The sequence below is a fragment of the Gigantopelta aegis genome, chromosome 1 (genome assembly GCF_016097555.1).
Source record: "Gigantopelta aegis isolate Gae_Host chromosome 1, Gae_host_genome, whole genome shotgun sequence".
Lineage (NCBI taxonomy): Eukaryota > Metazoa > Mollusca > Gastropoda > Neomphalida > Peltospiridae > Gigantopelta > Gigantopelta aegis.
Window position 1 is genome coordinate 39,394,729 of NC_054699.1, and position 12,562 is coordinate 39,407,290.

The 12,562-nt window shown below is 44.3% G+C and overlaps 1 long non-coding RNA gene across 2 annotated transcripts; it reads right to left on the bottom strand.

Moving 5' to 3' along the window:
* Positions 1–201: 201 nt before the first annotated feature.
* LOC121368026 lies at positions 202–11,855 on the bottom strand. Of its 2 annotated transcripts, XR_005957468.1 has the most exons (4): positions 11,709–11,855; positions 8,085–8,149; positions 2,826–2,837; positions 202–337 (listed from the first exon to the last, which is right to left on the bottom strand). It is a non-coding gene; the product is annotated as an uncharacterized LOC121368026 (long non-coding RNA). The 2 variants fall into 2 exon arrangements; XR_005957466.1 differs by lacking the exon at positions 2,826–2,837.
* Positions 11,856–12,562: the final 707 nt, after the last annotated feature.

Here is a 12,562-nt window from a genome sequence, read left to right on the forward strand (position 1 = left end):
ACACACAAAAAACAAAAAAACCATCGCTGCTGACGGACAGATTTTGGCCGTCTAGCCCTCTCCAGTCGGAGTACTCGGGCTAACTGAACGGCATAGCACGATTGAAATATCAAACGTTTCTTTTCTATTCTATACTTTTTAAGAGTTATTTTTCTTTTACTAGAACGTCTGGGTATAAACATAAAACAGAGGCACGAGAGATGGGTACACGGCGACTTTTATTTAATCGTTATCGGGAGTTGTCTTCCTTGGATGGCTAGAGTTGTCTTCCTTGGTTAGCTGGAGTTGTCTTCCTTTGCAGGACTCGTGTACCTCTGGACAGGCGAACCCTATGGACCTGGCGGACAGGAAAATAGTAATATTATTATTATAGTAATAATGATAATAATAATTGTTATACTACTACTAATACTAATACTACTAATACTACTATAACTACTACTACTACTACTACTACTACTACTACTACTAATCACCATCATCATATAATATAAATAATAAATAGAAAAATAATAATGGTAATAATAATTCAGTGTTTAGACGAAACTTCACTCCCACAAATGAGCAACTTGGCGAATATTCTCAGAAATGTTTACGAAAAGACAACTTTCAATTAGCCATCACGGCCCAGCAGCAGGCCTCAGATTACAGTTATCTTCCCATTTGGTTGTCCAAAATCCGGAAATTTGACCGCGCAAGTAGTCTGCTGTTTGACTGTGATTATTTCATGGCAGACAGCTATGAAGTGGCAACTGTTTGACTGAAGTGACAGGGGATAGCATGTAGTTTGTAAACATGTGTAACTTGCTGACATTGAAGACTTGTTTGTGGTAATTCCGGCCCATGCAAAAGTAGTGCTTTTTGTGTAAAATGGGTGTACTCCGGCCTGGTTTAGAGGGTGTGTCTGTTTAAACCAATATGCTGGGAGAAAGAGCTGGACAACAGGGGTTGTCCTTTTCAGGGTATGTGTCCCCCATGCAGGCAAAGGTGCATACAAAACTTCACGGGCCTGCTGATATTAATAAAAATGTTATAGCCACTAAGGCTATATAGAAACATATAGCGAAATTAATTGTGGTCTGAGGCCAGCAGACATGATGGTAGATCTGAGTAAAAACAAAATCTTTAAAGCGTAACAAAACACGGGACAAGGACACTGACAAATAACCGGCCTCGGTGGTGTGGTTAAACCATCGGACATAAGGCTGGTAGGTACTGGGTTCGCAGCCCGGTACCGGCTCCCACTCAGAGCTAGTTTTAACTACTCAATGGGTAGGTGTAAAACCACTACACCATCCTCTCTATTACGAACAACTAACCCACTGTCCTGGGCAGACAGTCCAGATGACTGAGGTGTGTGTGTGAGAGAGAGGGGGGGGGGGGGGGGGGGGGGGAGACTGTGCTCAGGGTATCGTGCTTGAACCTCAATTAAATATAAGCACGAAAGTCGAAATGAATAAATAGAAAAACAAACTTCGATGTTTCTACAAAAAATCTGGGGTGGGCTTTTTTTCGTAATCTGCATTATTTATAGTATAGCTTTTAGTAAAACGTACCCGATTCGCTGAAATTGTTTTAAAGCCACGTTTTAAAGCAGCTATGTCTTGTTATATGACGTTTGTTCTTTCACAAACACCTAACCTTGAAGTTATAACCAACTTGTGTCACCTGGCAATACCTGTAATGGCCTGGACACACAAACCAACTTATTACGTCATTGAGTGTAGTAATCAAGATACAGTCAAGGTATGTGTTCATCCTATGAGTGGATCACACGTGGAGCAACATAAGCAGGTTCTTTGTAACTCGTTAGAACATGTACAGCCAATACATTTACAACGGCTTTTATATGTTCAACTATCCTTAGTGTATCTACTAGTACTGGTGCTTATAAAAATCCCCAGTATATCTACTAATATTGGTGCTTATAAAAATCCCCAGTATATCTACTAATATTGGTGCTTAGTATAAAACTATCCCCAGTGTATCTACTAGTATTGGTGCTTATAAAACTATCCCCAGTGTATCTACTAATATTGGTGCTTATAAAACTATCCCCAGTGTATCTACTAATATTGGTCCTTAGTATAAAACTATCCCCAGTGTATCTACTAGTGTTGGTGCTTATTATAAAACTATCCCCATTGTATCCACTACTATTGGTCCTTAGTATAAAACTATCCCCAGTGTATCTACTAGTATTGGTGCTTATAAAACTATCCCCAGTGTATCTACTAGTATTGGTGCTTATAAAACTATCCCCAGTGTATCTACTAGTACTGCTGCTTATAAAACTATCCCCACTGTATCTACTAGTATTGGTGCTTATTATAAAACTATCCCCAGTGTATCTATTAGTATTGGTGCTTATTATAAAACTATCCCCAGTGTATTTACTAGTATTGCTGCTTATAAAACTATCCCCAGTGTATCTAACGTGACACACACACACACACAGAGAGAGAGAGAGAGAGAGAGAGAGAGAGAGAGAGAGAGAGAGAGAGAGAGAGAGAGAGAGAGAGACAGAGAGACAGACAGACAGACAGACAGACAGAGAGAGAGAGAGAGAAGGGGAAGAGAAAGCGGGTGAGGGAGATGGAAGAGAGTGATAGAGAGAATGACTGTGAAACACACACACACACACACACACAGACACAGAGAGAGAGACAGACAGACAGACACACACACATACAGACAGAGATTGAGAATCAGAGAGAGAGAGAGAGAGAGAGAGAGAGAGAGAGAGAGAGAGAGAGAGAGAGAGAGAGAGAGAGAGAGAGAGAGGAGACGGAGAGGTATAGAAAAATATATAATGCAATAATTACGTCCGGGTGGCGCTGTCAGCGTGAGCATGAAAAGAAAAATACGGTATAATTTTAATAGGTCCGCATCATTCATCATGTTAAAGTAATTTGTTCGACATGGGGTGGGGTGGAGGTGAGTGATCGCGGAAGAAGGTATGAAGAGACTTAAATGTATAAAGAGAGATAGAGAGATAGCGATGTTTAAAGTAAAACTGGTGGTTATGTGAAAGTGAAACCATGTTAAATACCAAATTTCATAAAAATGTCACTAAGTGATAATGAGTGTGGTCTTCTATTTATCTGACAATTGCTTGCAATATTATTCAAAGAGAGAGAAAGACAGAGAGAAGACAGCTACAGGGGGTTGGATGGGAGAGAGAGAGAGAGAGAGAGACACATATACAGAGAGAGACAGAGACAGAGAGAGACAGACAGTGAGACATATAGACAGGCACAGAGAAACCGAGACAGACAGAGAGGGGGAGAAAGTGGGAGAGGGAGAGAGAAGAGAGGGTGATAGGGAGAATGACGGTGAGACACACACAGAGAGAGAGAGAGAGAGAGAGAGAGAGAGAGAGAGAGAAGAGAGAGAGAGAGAGAGAGAGAGAGAGAGAGAGAGAGAGAGAGAGACAGACAGACAGAGATAGACAGACAGGGACAGAAGAGGGGAGACAGAGAGAGGGCAGAGAGAAAGCGGTTGAGGGAGAGAGAAGAGAGAATGACGGCGAAACACACACACACACACATACATACACACACACACACACACAGATAGAGACAGAGACAGTGACAGACAGATTGAGAATCAGAGAGACAGATTGGAGAATGAGAGAAAAAGAGAGAGAGGAGACGGAGAGGTATAGAGAAATATATAATGCAATAATTACGTGCGGGTGTCACTGTCAGCGTGAGCGGAAAAGAAAAAAACGGTATAATTTTAATAGGACCACATCAGGGATCAGGTTAAGAATAAGGAGGAGGAAATGGGGTGGGGTGGGGGAAGGAGGGATGGCGGATGAAGGTAAGAAGAGATTTAAAAGAGAATTAAAGGAAAGAGGGAAGGGATGAAAAAGGGAAAAAAAGGGAAAAAAGGAGGGGGAGGGGGTACAAAAAAAAGAAGGGGGAAAGGAGGAAGGAAGGGGGAATAAAAAAGGGGAGAAGAGAGGGGGAGGGAGGGGGGGGAAAAGGGAGAAGGGGAAAGGAAGAGAAAGGAAGGGAAGGGAAGGAGAGGGAGGAGGGGAAATTGAGAAGGAGGAAGGGGGAGGGAAGGGGGGAAAAGGGGAGGGGGAGAAGGAGAGAGAGGGAAGGAGGGAGAGAAGAAGGAAGAAAAGGGAGGGGGGGGGAGAAGGAGGAAAGGAGGAGGAAAAGGTAAGAGGAAGAAAAGGGGGGAAAAGGGGCAGGAGAAAGGAGGAGAGGAGAAGGAGGGAGAGGAAGCAAGGGGGGGAGAAGGAAGAGAAGGGGGAGAAGAAGGGGGTAAGGGGAGGGAGGAGGGGGGGGGGAAAAAAAGAGAGGAAGGAAAAAAGGGGAAGGAGGGGAAGGAGAAGGGGGGGGGAGGAGGGAGGGAGAAAGGAGCCCAAGGAGGAGATGGGGGACTCGGAAGGGCAGAAGAGAGGGGGGGGAGAGTAAGAAGAGGGGGGGGGGGAAGGGAAAAAAAAAGAAAGGGGAAGGGAAAAGGGGAGGAAAGGGGGGGGGAAAAGGAAGGAAGAAGGAAAAGGATAAGGAGAAAGGAAGGGAAAAAGAGAGAGAGGAGAAAGGGAGAAAGGGAAAGGGAAGGAGGAAAAGAAGGGAAAAGAGGGGGAAAAAGAGGAAAGGAAAGAGAGAAAGGGAAAGGAAAGAAAGAAAAAAAGAGAGAGAAAAATAAAGGAATGAGAAAAAAAAAGACAAGAGGAAGAAGAAGAAAAGAAGAGGGGGGGAAGGAAGAGGAAGGGAGGAAAAAGAAAGGGGGAGGAGGGGAAAAGGGGGGAAGAGAAAGAAGGGGGGAAGAGAGAAAGGAGAGAGGGGGGAAGGGGAAAAGGAAAAAAAGGGAAAAGGGGGAGAAAAGGGAGGGAAGGGAAAAGAAGAAAGAAGGAGAAAAAAGAGGGAGGGGAGAGTAGGGGGGGGATAAAGAAGGAAAAGGGGGGGAGGGGGGGAGGGGGAGAGGGGGGGAAAAGAAAAAAGGAGAGGGGGGGAGGAAGGGGGAAGGATAGAAAGGAGAAAGAAAAGGGAGGAGAAAAAGGGGGGGGAGGGGAAAGGGGGGAGAAAAGAAAGAAAGGGGGGAAGGGAAAGGAGGAGGGAAGAAGGGGAAAGGAAGGGGGGGAGGAAGGAGAGAAAAAAAAGGGAGGGAGGAAAAAAGGGGAAGGGAAAGGGAAAGAGGAGAAGATGGGGAGGAGAGGAGGAAAGGGGGAGAGGGGGAATAAGAAGGAAGGGGAAAAAGGAAGAAAGAAGGATGAAAGGGGGAGGAGGGGGGAAGGGAAGGAAGGAAGAAGGAAAGGGGAAGGGGGAAAGAAGGGGGGGGAAAAAAGGAGAGTGGGAGGAAGGGGGGGAAAGAGGAAGAGGAGGGAAGGGGAAAGGAGAGAGAGAGAGAAGGAAGGGGAAAGAAAGAGGAGAAGGAAGGGGGAGGGGGGGGGGGAAAAGGAAAAGAGGTAAGAGAAAAAAGGGAAAAGGGGGGAAAAGGGAGAGAAAGAGAGGGGGGGAAAAGAAAAGCCCGAGGGAGAATAAAAAGAGGAAAGACAAAAGAAGGGAGGGGGGGGGAAAGAAAGGGGAGGGAAAAGGGGGGGAGGGGGAGGGGAAGGGGGGGGGAAGAAGGGATGGGGGGTAAGGAGAAAAAGAAAGGAAGGAGAAAGAAGAGGGAGGAAGGAAGGGGAAAAAGAGAAAAAAAAGGAAAAAGAGGGGGGGAAAGGGAGGGGGGGGGGGGGGGAAAAAAGAATGGGATCAGTGAAAAATAAGGGGGGAGGAAAAAGGAGAGAAAGGAAAAGGAAAAAGGAAGGGAAAGGGAGGAGGGGGGAAGAGAGAAGAGAAAGGGGGAGAGAAGATGGGGGAGGAGAGGGGGGAGGAAGGGGGGGAGAGGAAGAAAAACGGGAGAGAGGGAGAGAAGGAAGAGAGAAAGAGGAGGGGAGGAGAGGAAGAGGGAAGAAGGAAGGGAGAAAAAGAAAAGGAAGAAAGGGAGAGGAAAGAGGAGGGAGAGAAGGAGAAAGAGGGGGGAAGAGGGAGAGGAAAGGAGGAAAAAGAGAAAGAGGGAAAAGAGGGAAAGAAGAAGAGAAAGAAGGAAGGGAAAGAAAGAAGGAGAGAGAGGGGGGGGAGGGAGAGGAAAGAAAAAGAGGGAGAATGAATAAGAAACGGGCGGGTGTCGCTGGTCAGAGGGAAGGAGGGGGGAAAAGGAGGTAAAATTTAAAAGAGGGGGGAAAGTTCATAAGGGGGGAGAGGGGGGGGAAGGGGGGGTGGGGAAAAGGGATGATGGGGAGAGGGGAAAATGGGGTGTCAGGAAAAGAGAAGAGAGAGGGGGAAGAGAGGGGGATGTTTAAAGGAAAAGGGGGGATGTGAGAGGAAACCACGTTAAAACCAAGGGGAAGGAAAAAGGTCAGGGAGTGATAATGAGAGAAAGGGGAATTCTATTTATCTGAGAGGGGCTTCCAATAAATTCAAAGAGGAGAGAAAGAAAGAGAGAAGAGGGGATACAGGGGGGTTGGTTGGAAGAGAAGAGAAAGAGGGAGAAAAGAGAGGAGGGGGAAAGGAAAAAGGAAGAGAGGGGGGAGGGGAGGGAGAGGGAGAGGAGAAAAAAAAAAGAGAGGAGAGGGGAGGGAAAAGGGGGAGAGAAAGAAAGAGGGGGAAGGAGGGGGGAGAGAAGGGGGGGGGGAAAGGGGAAGGAGGGGGAAAAGGGAAGAGAAGAAAAGGGGGGAAAAAGGGAAAAGAAGGGAAGGAGGGAAAAAGAAAAAGAGGGAGAGGAGAGAAAGGAACGGAGGGAGGGAGAAAAAAAAAGGGGAAAGGAAGATGGGAAATAGGGGGAAAAAAGGGGAAACAAGAGAGGGGGGAAAGAAAGGGAAGGGGGAAGAAGGAAGGGGAGGAAGGGGAGGAGTGGAATGGGGGGGGTGAGGGGGGAAGGAGAAGGGGGAGAGGTAGGGAGGAAAGAAATGAGGAAAAGCGAAAAACGGAGGGGGAGTTTAAGGAAAGGAGGGGAGGGAGAAGGGAAGGAGAGAGAAGGAGGGGGAGGAAAGGGGGAGAAAAAAAGAAGGTAAGGGGGGGAGAGTGGGGTGGGGAGAAAAGAAGGGGGAGAAGAGGGAAAAAAAAGGGAAAAAGGGAGGGAAAGAAGGAGGAGAGGAGAGAGAGAGAGAGGAGAGAGAGAGAAGGAGAGGAAGAGGGGAGGGAGGAGAAAGAAAGGAAAGGAAGGGAAGAAGAGGGGAAGGCGGGGAAAGAGAAAGAAGAGAGGGGAAGGAAAAAAAGAGAGAGAAGAGAAAGAAAGGGAGAAGAGAGAGAGAGAGCGAGAGAGAGAGAGGGGATGGAAAGGGGGGAAAAGGGGGAAGGGGGGGAGGAGGACGAAGAAGGAGAGAGAGGGAAGGAAGAGAAAAATATAAAGCAAAAAAAGGGAGGAGGGGTTGGAGGGCACTGTTTGGGAAGGGAGAGACGTGAGAGGGTGAAAAGGGAAGACGGTAATAAGGAAAATAGGGACTCATCATTCATCATGTTAATTATAATTTGTTCGATATGGGGTGGGGGGGGTGAGTGATGGCGGAGGAAGGTATGAAGAGACTTAAATATAAGAAGAGAGATGGAGAGGGAGAGCGAGAAAAAAAGAACAATTGGTGGTTATGTGAGAGGGAGAGACCATGTTAGAAACCAAAAAAGAAAAAAAATGTCATGTAGTGAGGAATGAGTGTGGTCTTCTATTTATCTGACAATTGCTTCCAATATTAGAGGAGAGAGAGAGAAAGACAGAGAGAGAAGACAGAAGGGGGATGGGTGGGGAGAGCGGAGAGAGAGCGAGCGAGGAGAGAGAGAGAGAGAGAGAGAGAGAGAGAGAGAGAGAGAGAGAGAGAGAGAGAGAGAGAGAGGAGAGAGAGAGAGAGAGAGAAAGAGAGACAGAGAGAGACAGAAGACAGAGGGACAGACAGACAACAGAGACAGAGAGAACAGAAAAAGAGGCAGAGAGACAGAGACAGACAGAGAGAGAGAGAGAGAGAAAGGGAAGGGAGAGAGGGAGGGGACAGAGAGAGAGAGAGAGAGAGAGGAGACGAAAAGAGGAAGACAGAGGAACAGAAGTAGAGACAGGGACAGTCAGAAATTAATGTGTACGTGTATTAAACATACGTTGCGCAAGGCATGCATCCAACTCGGCTCTTAAGCTCTCAGCCATATGTTTCAGGCGGTGAATTCTGAAAAAAACTAAAACAAGATTAGATCAAACTCGTATGTCCCCGATATAGCAGTAGCGTGGGGTCTATCAAGACTCGAGTCCGTTCATAGGTCTCGAATACCCGTGCAAGGAAGAGAAAGAGACAGAGAAAGGTTTTATTTAACGACGCACTCAACACATTTTATTTACGGTTATATGGCGTCAGACATATGGTTAAGGACCACACAGATATTGAGAGAGGAAACCCGCTGTCGCCACTTCATGAGCTACTCTTTCCGATTAGCAGCAATGGATTGCAAGGAAGAGCTCTCTCATTTAATTATATGTTAACGTCATTTTGCCATATGCTTGTCGCTGGTTACATTATAGGGCTATTAGAATGTGTGGTATTCAGTTCAACTCAATGGCATGATTTGTCAATTTCAGCGCTGAACTTAAAGGGACATAGCCTAATTTCAACCTGTGAAAATTAACACTAAGTTTGGTTAGTCTAGAAACCTGTTCCTCATTTGGATAAACGTTACAATTGAGTGAAACATGAAATGGTGAAATACCTTTTCAAAGAACAGACTAAAACTCGACTCCATAACTGTTACTTCTCAGACACACATGCGTTTTAATAAATATGAGAAACGCATTTTGTGATATTAAAAACACCAGGATGACCAAAAACACTTTAAATGTACGAAAATGGATAATCTAAACAATAAAATCTAAGTAAAGTATGATTTTAGTTATCAAAAACGTTCTAATAATAAAAAAATATGCCTTAGTGTTTAAAAACTAGGGTATGTCCTTTTATTCCATAGTCTCATTACTATTTAGTATAAGTGTCGGGTACTCAGGTCCTGGTCGGGTTTGACCCTCGAGTACTCGAGTCCAATATTGTGGACTCGTGGAGGCCCTGCAGGCAAAGACTCCCTAAACATCATATTAAATCATCAATTTAAATAATTAGTGGCAGAGGTCAAATATGCTAATTTATGTTAATTAGTCGTCGGATGATGGGAACTCAGAGTTATCGTCATAATCCAATCAAGACAGTGAACATTTTGTTTTTAATATCAATATCAAAGGCCGTGGTATGTGCTATCCTGTCTGTGGGACGATGCATATAAAAGACCCCTTGCTGCATTAGGAGCAATGTAGCGGGTTTCCTCTGATGATTACGTTTTCAGAATTACCAAATGTTTGACATGCGATAGCCGATGATTAACTAACCACAATTTGCTCTAGTGGTGTCGTTAAACAAAACACTTCTTTTTCAGGTAACTGGACCATGTGCCATTTTGCCCCCGTCTCATACGCTCTCCAAATTTTAATCTTACTAAAGCGCAACCTGTCAGCGTAATTACTATTGATTCCAAATCGCTTTTGGCATGTCTCCCCCCCCCCCCCCCCCCCCCCCCCCCCCCCCCAAAAAAAAAAAAAAAAAATTAAAATCCTGGATCTGGCCCTGATTATATCGGTATATTCACGAACCTCAGTACCATTACCATTCCACAGGCGCGGATCCAGGATTTTTAACAGAGGGGCCCGCCCACAACACGTTGATGTTTTTGAAAACGGTCCTTGACAGGTGGACGGGATAAGTTTCAAGTTATAAATACACATTTTATTTTTACCAAAAAATATACATTTTGTAGGTATACATACATATTTATATATAAAATAATATAATGTACACATTGCGGGGAATGGTATGCAGCATCGGGTTACATTCTATAGTAAATGGGTAATACATGCATAGCAGTAATATACAATATAATAACATATGTCATGTATCAATGTTGTCTGTTTTATGCGTGGTAGCAGTGTTCAAATACTTACACAATTTAATTAGCCGTTTTGAATTGTCTCTGGACAGCAGTTGCGTTAATTTAAATGTTGATGGTTTATTATAATAAAAAGGTTTAATATATTTATCTCTTATGGTACTGTAGAAAGGACACACTAGAACAAAGTGGTATTCGTCTTCTACTACATTCATATTGCATAGACTACAAATTCTATTATTCCTGTCAATATTGTGGTATCTGCCCTTTTCTATAAAGAGATTACATGAAGATAATCTATATTTACTGAAAAAATATTTGTATTTCAGGGCAGTAGGTTTCTGAAGGTAAGGTTGTAAGCAATAATTATTAACAACGAATTTGTATAACAGACATTTTGAAGAATTGTTGAATACAGCATACATAGATTGGATAAATTGATCAGTCATTCTTTGCTTGAATAGTGACATGAATGTATTGCAATTTTCTACATTTTGATTATACCATATGTGACCAAAACCATTGGTGGGAAGCAGGTCTCGTATTTGACTGACCCAGTTAACAGAACGTGGTTTTCTTATGCACTCGTCATATAGGGTGGTATAACACTCTTTCAAAATACAGTTATCTGTTATATTTAACAATACGGATGTTCCTACTTATCTACCTAATTCAAAATAAACCATCATATTAGTGGTGCTCCTTTTCACGCCGAAAACACGTTTACAGAATTGTAAATGTAGGATCTCGTGACTGTTCGGTTTGTTAAAGCCCCAAACTTCACAGCCATAAATTAAAATACTGCTAACATAATGTACCAAACAATGATAGTAACGTTTCTGCGTTTGCATTTTTGTGTATTCTGTAATACATACATAATACAGAAATAAAACGCCAGTCTTGATTCGAAATATCCACACCATTCAAATTGACAGTTCAATTTAAACGTATTTTGAACATCAGTATAACCATAGGCGTACGGGCTCCCATTTTTTAATATTTTTTGAAGCTGGTTTTTGCCCGAATTAAACGAAAATGCCCGAATCTGGATAAGAACATTTATTCATATTAGCATTACTATCAAACAGCTATGTAGGGTTGCAAACGAATTACTACGCATTGTTACGTGGATTATAACTAATTTGATTGTCGGCGATTGCCGAAGTATTACACACACAGTCCTCTCTAGCTCTCTCCTACAACATATCAATAAGGGGAAGACTAGAGCTGACTCGGGCTATTACACACAGTCCTCTCTACCTCTCTCGTACAACATATCAATAAGGGGAAGGCTAGAACTGACTCGAGCTACCAGTTAGGGTACAGCTTAACTGGACAGAAAGCGCTCCAGTTCCTAGTTTTGTTTTCTGCGTCTCCGGTCAGCGCGCGTCGATTTTGATTATTGTGCGTAACGGTGATCGGTGTATTTATAGATTTGATGACAGAGGCCACATCAGCTTTACCTGCAGTGGAGTCCTTGGACCCATCAGTATACACCTGGGTGTATTCCGGGTACAATTCCCCAACCATTACTTTAAATACATAATAATTTTTTTTTTAAAATAGGTAGCTGAATTTTTGATAATTGTTCTCGGACTTTAAATCTGACATCGGGAGTGGTGATGTGCCAAGGGAACTCAAACCTAAGGATGGCGTTACTAATTGGCAGACCAACAATCTCGAAGTCATTAGAACATTTATTAATATAAGAAACGATAGATATGTCTCTAGGTCTGACCAGAGAACGACTTGTTTGGCCTAAAACACGATAAACTATTGAAAGACTATTTACGATGTAACTACCTTCTCCTGCACCATCTCCAACGTCCACGGTGGCGACTTTCAGAGCACAGCATCAAAGCGCAGAGCAAAGCGAAAATCAAGATAACTCTCATCTTCGGATTCGGTAGACTGTCTGTGGTGGTAGAACAATAGTCGACTAGTGATATCTGGTGGCTAGCGCACGTGTATATATACTCTTCAAAAAAAGAAACGCAAAAGGGTACAAATGGGTTATAACTCCGATTTTATGTTTCCTACCGGTTCATGCTTTGTGAATATAAGGTCATTGCATGTCCCAAACACATTCCCACGATTACATTCGATTAAAACATGAACACCGACAGTATAAAAGTGCAGGGTGTTCGCTTGCCTGGCCTCTGTATCTGGCCGACAGTTGACAATCCAGGACATGCCACGTCTCAGTGAACCGCAGAAGAAACAATGCCATCGGCCGACTAGAACGCAGGGCGAATCCAGAACGGGGGGCCGTTGCCAGGGCATTCCATGTGTCCCCAAGCACCATCTCCAGACTGTGGGACCGTTACAGCAACATGGATCAACACGTGACCTCCCTAGATCCGGTCGACCACGGGTCACTACCCCCGGGCAGGACCGCTACAATCCGGGTACGCCACCTTCGGGAACGATTGACTACTGCCAACCAGATCCACAGCCGCAGCCGCAGCAATACCATGTTTTGCGCAGGATATCCGACCAGACCGTACGGAACCGCCTACGTGAGGTAGGAATTCGTGGCCAGACGTCCAGGTCGAGGTGTCATCTTAAACACCACAACACCGTCGACCTTTTCTTCCGGTCCGACGTGCAAGTGGTTCACAGAATTCCATTCGACAATGGCCTCAACTTCGATGGGA